Source organism: Prenolepis imparis, unplaced genomic scaffold (assembly GCF_030444845.1).
Source record: "Prenolepis imparis isolate NDT839.2.m4 unplaced genomic scaffold, iyPreImpa1.0 SCAF_1, whole genome shotgun sequence".
In the NCBI taxonomy this organism is placed as follows: Eukaryota; Metazoa; Arthropoda; class Insecta; order Hymenoptera; family Formicidae; genus Prenolepis; species Prenolepis imparis.
This window is the reverse complement of record NW_028141159.1, coordinates 7,794,994-7,803,426: the sequence shown is the minus strand read 5'-3', so window position 1 is coordinate 7,803,426 and position 8,433 is coordinate 7,794,994.

The window sequence follows — 8,433 nt, the reverse complement described above, 5'->3', positions numbered from 1 at the left end:
AGAATTAATAGCTATTGATAAAACAATTAAAAACGTGGAAACCGCATGTCTCTAATTATTATAGTTTAAAAGATATCGATTTATTTCACTTTTACCACTTTTCCGTCGGGCCAGAAATTATTCGACCTGTCATACGAAAGTTTGCAATAACTTTTTATATATTAATCCTAGCGCTTCAAGAATTAATAGTTATTGCTAGAACTCGTCCGGTGCTACCCGAAATTGTTAAAATAATTATAAAAACATTAATAAATTTTTTATTTATTGTCGAAAAATTTCCATGTCCCGCTGAATAAATAATTTTTAACAATTCTGATAATCAGACTTGGTGAATTAATAGCTATTGATAAAACAAGTAAAAACGTGGAAACCGCATGTCTCTAATTATTATAGTTTAAAAGATATCGATTTATTTCACTTTTACCACTTTTACGACGGGCCAGAAATTTTTCCACCTGTCATTCGATAGTTTGCAATAACTTTTTATATATTAATCCTAGCGCTTCGAGAATTAATAGTTATTGCTAGAACTCGTCCGGTGCTACCCGAAATTGTTAAAATAATTATAGAAACATTAAAAAATTTTTTATTTATTGTCGAAAAATTTCCATGTCCCGCTGAATAAATAATTTTTAACAGTTCTGATAATCAGGCTAGGAGAATTAATAGTATTTGATAAAACAAGTAAAAACGTGGAAACCGCATGTCTCTAATTATTATAGTTTAAAAGATATCGATTTATTTCACTTTTACCACTTTTACGACGGGCCAGAAATTTTTCCACCTGTCATACGAAAGTTTGCAATAACTTTTTATATATTAATCCTAGCGCTTCGAGAATTAATAGTTATTGCTAGAACTCGTCCGGTGCTACCCGAAATTGTTAAAATAATTATAGAAACATTAAAAAATTTTTTATTTATTGTCGAAAAATTTCCATGTCCCGCTGAATAAATAATTTTTAACAGTTCTGATAATCAGGCTAGGAGAATTAATAGTATTTGATAAAACAAGTAAAAACGTGGAAACCGCATGTCTCTAATTATTATAGTTTAAAAGATATCGATTTATTTCACTTTTATTACTTTTCCGTCGGGCCAGAAATTTATCGACCTGTCATACGAAAGTTTGCAATAACTTTTTATATATTAATCCTAGCGCTTCGAGAATTAATAGTTATTGCTAGAACTCGTCCGGTGCTACCCGAAATTGTTAAAATAATTATAGAAACATTAAAAAATTTTTTATTTATTGTCGAAAAATTTCCATGTCCAGCTGAATAAATAATTTTTAACAATTCTGATAATCAGACTTGGAGAATTAATAGCTATTGATAAAACAAGTAAAAACGTGGAAACCGCATGTCTCTAATTATTATAGTTTAAATGATATCGATTTATTTCACTTTTACCACTTTTCCGTCGGGCCAGAAATTATTCGACCTGTCATACGAAAGTTTGCGATAACTTTTTATATATTAATCCTAGCGCTTCGAGAATTAATAGTTATTGCTAGAACTCGTCCGGTGCTACCCGAAATTGTTAAAATAATTATAGAAACATTAAAAAATTTTTTATTTATTGTCGAAAAATTTCCATGTCCCGCTAAATAATTTTTAACAGTTCTGATAATCAGGCTAGGAGAATTAATAGCTATTGATAAAACAAGTAAAAACGTGGAAACCGCATGTCTCTAATTATTATAGTTTAAAAGATATCGATTTATTTCACTTTTATTACTTTTCCGTCGGGCCAGAAATTTATCGACCTGTCATACGAAAGTTTGCAATAACTTTTTATATATTAATCCTAGCGCTTCAAGAATTAATAGTTATTGCTAGAACTCGTCCGGTGCTACCCGAAATTGTTAAAATAATTATAAAAACATTAATAAATTTTTTATTTATTGTCGAAAAATTTCCATGTCCCGCTGAATAAATAATTTTTAACAATTCTGATAATCAGACTTGGTGAATTAATAGCTATTGATAAAACAAGTAAAAACGTGGAAACCGCATGTCTCTAATTATTATAGTTTAAAAGATATCGATTTATTTCACTTTTACCACTTTTACGACGGGCCAGAAATTTTTCCACCTGTCATTCGATAGTTTGCAATAACTTTTTATATATTAATCCTAGCGCTTCGAGAATTAATAGTTATTGCTAGAACTCGTCCGGTGCTACCCGAAATTGTTAAAATAATTATAGAAACATTAAAAAATTTTTTATTTATTGTCGAAAAATTTCCATGTCCCGCTGAATAAATAATTTTTAACAGTTCTGATAATCAGGCTAGGAGAATTAATAGTATTTGATAAAACAAGTAAAAACGTGGAAACCGCATGTCTCTAATTATTATAGTTTAAAAGATATCGATTTATTTCACTTTTACCACTTTTACGACGGGCCAGAAATTTTTCCACCTGTCATACGAAAGTTTGCAATAACTTTTTATATATTAATCCTAGCGCTTCGAGAATTAATAGTTATTGCTAGAACTCGTCCGGTGCTACCCGAAATTGTTAAAATAATTATAGAAACATTAAAAAATTTTTTATTTATTGTCGAAAAATTTCCATGTCCCGCTGAATAAATAATTTTTAACAGTTCTGATAATCAGGCTAGGAGAATTAATAGTATTTGATAAAACAAGTAAAAACGTGGAAACCGCATGTCTCTAATTATTATAGTTTAAAAGATATCGATTTATTTCACTTTTACCACTTTTACGACGGGCCAGAAATTTTTCCACCTGTCATTCGATAGTTTGCAATAACTTTTTATATATTAATCCTAGCGCTTCGAGAATTAATAGTTATTGCTAGAACTCGTCCGGTGCTACCCGAAATTGTTAAAATAATTATAGAAACATTAAAAAATTTTTTATTTATTGTCGAAAAATTTCTATGTTCCGCTGAATAAATAATTTTTAACAATTCTGATAATCAGACTTGGTGAATTAATAGCTATTGATAAAACAAGTAAAAACGTGGAAACCGCATGTCTCTAATTATTATAGTTTAAAAGATATCGATTTATTTCACTTTTACCACTTTTACGACGGGCCAGAAATTTTTCCACCTGTCATTCGATAGTTTGCAATAACTTTTTATATATTAATCCTAGCGCTTCGAGAATTAATAGTTATTGCTAGAACTCGTCCGGTGCTACCCGAAATTGTTAAAATAATTATAGAAACATTAAAAAATTTTTTATTTATTGTCGAAAAATTTCCATGTCCCGCTGAATAAATAATTTTTAACAGTTCTGATAATCAGGCTAGGAGAATTAATAGTATTTGATAAAACAAGTAAAAACGTGGAAACCGCATGTCTCTAATTATTATAGTTTAAAAGATATCGATTTATTTCACTTTTACCACTTTTACGACGGGCCAGAAATTTTTCCACCTGTCATACGAAAGTTTGCAATAACTTTTTATATATTAATCCTAGCGCTTCGAGAATTAATAGTTATTGATAGAACTCGTCCGGTGCTACCCAAAATTATTAAAATAACTATAGAAACATTAAAAAATTTTTTATTTATTGTCGAAAAATTTCCATGTCCCGCTGAATAAATAATTTTTAACAGTTCTGATAATCAGACTTGGAGAATTAATAGCTATTGATAAAACAAGTAAAAACGTGGAAACCGCATGTCTCTAATTATTATAGTTTAAAAGATATCGATTTATTTCATTTTTACCACTTTTCCGTCGGGCCAGAAATTATTCGACCTGTCATACGAAAGTTTGCAATAACTTTTTATATAACAATCTCAGCACTTCGAGCATTAATAGTTTTTGGTAAAACTCGTCCGGTGCTACCCAAAATTGTTAAAATAACTATAGAAACATTAAAAAATTTTTTATTTATTGTCGAAAAATTTCCATATCCAGCTGAATAAATAATTTTTAACAATTCTGATAATCAGACTTGGAGAATTAATAGCTATTGATAAAACAAGTAAAAACGTGGAAACCGCATGTCTCTAATTATTATAGTTTAAATGATATCGATTTATTTCACTTTTACCACTTTTCCGTCGGGCCAGAAATTATTCGACCTGTCATACGAAAGTTTGCAATAACTTTTTATATAACAATCTCAGCACTTCGAGCATTAATAGTTTTTGGTAAAACTCGTCCGTGCTACCCAAAATTGTTAAAATAACTATAGAAACATTAAAAAAATTTTTATTTATTGTCGAAAAATTTCCATGTCCCGCTGAATAAATAATTTTTAACAGTTCTGATAATCAGACTTGGAGAATTAATAGCTATTGATAAAACAAGTAAAAACGTGGAAACCGCATGTCTCTAATTATTATAGTTTAAATGATATCGATTTATTTCACTTTTACCACTTTTACGTCGGGCCAGAAATTTTTCCACCTGTCATACGAAAGTTTGCAATAACTTTTTATATAACAATCTCAGCACTTCGAGCATTAATAGTTTTTGGTAAAACTCGTCCGTGCTACCCAAAATTGTTAAAATAACTATAGAAACATTAAAAAAATTTTTATTTATTGTCGAAAAATTTCCATGTCCCGCTGAATAAATAATTTTTAACAGTTCTGATAATCAGACTTGGAGAATTAATAGCTATTGATAAAACAAGTAAAAACGTGGAAACCGCATGTCTCTAATTATTATAGTTTAAATGATATCGATTTATTTCACTTTTACCACTTTTACGTCGGGCCAGAAATTTTTCTATGTTCCGATGAATAAAAATATTTTTAAAGTTTTTATCGTTTTGTTGACAATTTTGGGTAGTACCTCACGAGTTTTACCAATAATTATTAATGTTCGAAACGCTAGGATTGATATATAAAGAGTTATCGCAAATATTCGTAAAGACGTATGTCAAGTCGATAAATTTCTGTCCCACTGAATAAAAATTTTTTTACAGTTTTGATATCGGGACAAATCCGATAAAATGACAAACAAAAGATTATTACATTAAGTTCCAACAGTTTAATTTTAATTTTATCTTTATGACAATATCCAACACCATAACATATTTTATATCATGGACAAAAGCAAACCTAAGAAGATTGTGTGTGTGTTTTCAAAAACTAAACAGTTGTAAAGCGGCTGAAGAGACACAAGTCAGTGTGGAAACGTCCCGACATTCGTAATTATAAATTCCGTAACCCTCATCATTGTAATTATAATGCTTAATAATTACACTTATTATTCAGATTTTTTTATTTGCTCGTTAATGGCCTTTATTCATGTATGAATTTATTATATATACATATATTAATATATTAATAATTTGCAGATGAAGTTATTATTATAAGAAAACCGAATTTTATTGAACAGATTAATCGAAATTTAGTTATTACCAAGGTCATTACTATAGAACAACACAAGTGCCATTCTTCGGTTTTATATTAAAAAGAATATTTTTAAAAAACTAATATAAAATTTATTTCAACTCAATTAATATTCTTTTACAGAAATCAGCTAATTAAAGCGTTTATTTGCTAATTAAATTTTAAAAATATATTATAAAAAATTAAAATAATAATGTTGTAAATAATATGTTATAATACTTTAAACTCGAATAATATTTTATGACAGAAATCAGCTGATAACTGTCAAAAACATAAATCGAGTTAAAAAAGAACTATAACATTTAAAATATATTATTATTATAATTTTTAAAACATACAATAAAATTTAATTAGCAAATTAACGCTTTAGTCAACTGATTTCTGTCAAAAATATTAATCACGTTTAAACAAACTTTATATAAAACTTTACTTAAAAATATCATTTATTTTAATATAAAATCGAGGAAGCGTAGCGCGCGTTTGTGTTGTTTCTAGTATAATAAAGAATATATATATATATATATATATGTATATATATATATGTATATATATATATATATACGCTTATTTAAATTAAATATCCATATTTAAATCGAAAGCAGAAAATAAAGTTAGAAACTTATTTACATTATTAAAGTATCATAATTTTCTTATATTGCAAACAAATAATAATTCAAATATATATCTGTTTGATATTAAATCTATCAAAGGAAAATAATTCTCTCAGTGAGGCTTCAAAAATATTAACGAGTCGATTATTGAGCTACAGTATTTATTTAATAATCGCATTTAAAATTCGCACTATTTGTTAATTAATTCTTACAATCTTAAAAATCTGCTAGCATACAAGTATATGTTTCCTTCCTAATTGAATTGAATGAATTTTAAAATTTTTGCGAGAAAGTTTTCCGCTAGCGCTTTAAATCATTCTTCTATACCCATTGAATCAAGTGTTCATTCATTCATTCAATACGAGATTACTATACGATTTGTCACGTGTACGATAAAAATAGCTTACGATTTATAAAAAAATTAATTCTTCAGATTCTTTAAATATGTAAGCTATTTTTAACGTACACGTGACAAATTATACAGTAATCAATGAATGAACACAAGTATCCAAAAAAATTCCAAACTACTGATAAGAGCAACTTATGTAATTAACAAATAGTGCAAATTTTTAAATTACTAAATACAAATACTGTAATTCAATAATCGATTCATAAATATTTTGGAAGCTTCTTCCTGTCGTAGATTCGTATCTTATGATATTTCATAAGATGAAATATCATAAGATACGAATTTACGACAGGAAGAACAGAGAAAATGTTTTGCATAATATGTTAATCGTCAAACTCAGTTGGGGGGGACCCTATTTATCCTAGAAGAAAACAAGCCAGAATCAACAAATAGCGAAATAAGATCTGGAGGACCACTCTGAAGCGATTAGTTCACATGGTGTCCCATTACCTCCTGCTGCCAAACGATGGCGTGTATGATGTACGTTATTGTGGGGCTGTTTGTGTTATTAGATTTAGATTGGCCGGCACGTGGCAGTGGTAGGGGGACGCGTGCCGCATTGCAAACGTTACAACGTGGGTACAATACAAAATCGTTTTTCTTCAAATACTGGTTTCTTTGGCTTCCCATAGAAGGGTATCGATTTTCACTTGGTGCACGGCCAACACGCTGTTACAGTAACGCGCTAATTTTTTTGCTATATAATTTATTAAAAGAATACGTATTTTGCATCAACTGTTTATATAAATTAAGAGTTTCTCTATTATCTAAAAAAAAAAGAAGAAAATAAAATTCCACTGCAATAATCTCTCTTTCTATCCCTTTTAATTTACAAATATTTCATAAATTTGTAGAGAAATGTTTAAAAAATTGAACCGAATAAAAGATTGATCTCTACACATTACATGAAATGTATTTATTTATAATTACATATTTTCTTTCTTCAATTTTCAAGTTTTTAATATGATTCTTGTTATATGACTAATTGTGAATTAATTTAATGAAAGAGATATAGATTTGCAAATTTTTCAATATTACATTTTAATCCCTTTGTTGTCTCAGCTTATACACACATTATATAGGCGCTTTTAACATCGCGATCTATCAGCGTTTTTTGACACTCTCTCTCTCTCTCTCTCTCTCTCTCTCTCATATAAAACCCTACAACAATCTAATTGTATTCTATGAAAAGAGAGAAGACAAAGTGTGCAATTTTATGAAAAGTCTACAAAGAAATTTATATTATTTTTTTCAGGTCTCTCTCTCTCGCGCGCTTTTTCTTTCCCTCCATTCTCTATCTATCTCTCCCTTATAAATATACATTATATTATATGCACAAATTAAATATTTATTTTATCTTGAATTTTGAAAGATTCATAAACAATTTATCTACAAAAAAGTTATACATAAAAAGTTATAAATTCCTTCTGGAAGCTCTAATCTTTTACACTTATCGTTCGACTGAATATGGTTTATCACAGCATCACCATGCGTTGTCGTTACTATCATTATGTTATCGAGGCTGAGCTCAGGTTGCGTGTCAAAGGGGATGAACACTCGGGCAAGCTGGGATAAGAGCAATCCTGTGATCCACCCCTGACAGTTCATCGCGATAAGATCTACTCGTGCAACGAGTCGGCTCCATTCGTATTCTGTTTGCTTTCTGGATTCTACGACGTCGCAAGTCCATTGTACTCCCGATGTGACGTGAAAGAATATTACCATCTGCTTATTACCGATAATCTTCATTCAATAGTATCGAATTTCTCTGACCTTGTCAGAATAGCGATCTCGTCAACGAACGATACGTTCAAAGTGCATTTTGTTCACTTTTCCCAAGCACAGCCTGATATATAATATATATACCCAATTTTGCAAGAAATATAATCAGCGAACATATTCAAACAAGTAAAAATATTAACAAATACGAAAAATAAGGTTTTTTAAAATTAAAATGCCACTTGAATGAAACTGATATTATAGTATAATTGATAGCGAGCAATCAAAAATTTTTTTAAATTTATACGAGGCGATAAAATAAAATAAAATATTATAGACAAAA